This window comes from Echinops telfairi, unplaced genomic scaffold (genome assembly GCF_000313985.2).
Source record: "Echinops telfairi isolate 266 unplaced genomic scaffold, ASM31398v2 ScPeMD7_7424;HRSCAF=8462, whole genome shotgun sequence".
Lineage (NCBI taxonomy): Eukaryota > Metazoa > Chordata > Mammalia > Afrosoricida > Tenrecidae > Echinops > Echinops telfairi.
The window spans coordinates 90,875,405-90,875,693 of record NW_022111324.1 but is presented as its reverse complement, the minus strand read 5'-3'; positions in this window follow the sequence as shown (position 1 = coordinate 90,875,693).

Here is a 289-nt window from a genome sequence, read left to right as displayed (position 1 = left end):
AATGAGGCTTCCGTGTGGGCTTGACCTTCTGAGAATTCTGGAAACTACTGGATATTCCTCCTTGGAGGTGGGAGACACACACTTTTTCTCTGGTCACTTCCTGTGAGACATTCCTGATGCAGCCCTGGGACCTAGAGGAGCCACATGGAGATCCCTTTCAGTGCTGAGATGCTTCTATTGTCACTGACTTTGCACCCATAGGCCTGTGATCTTCCTGTATTCAGCATCACTGCATGTGTTTCGTGAGTCTGAAGAGGACTTCATAAATTGGTATTGAACATATGGGCTA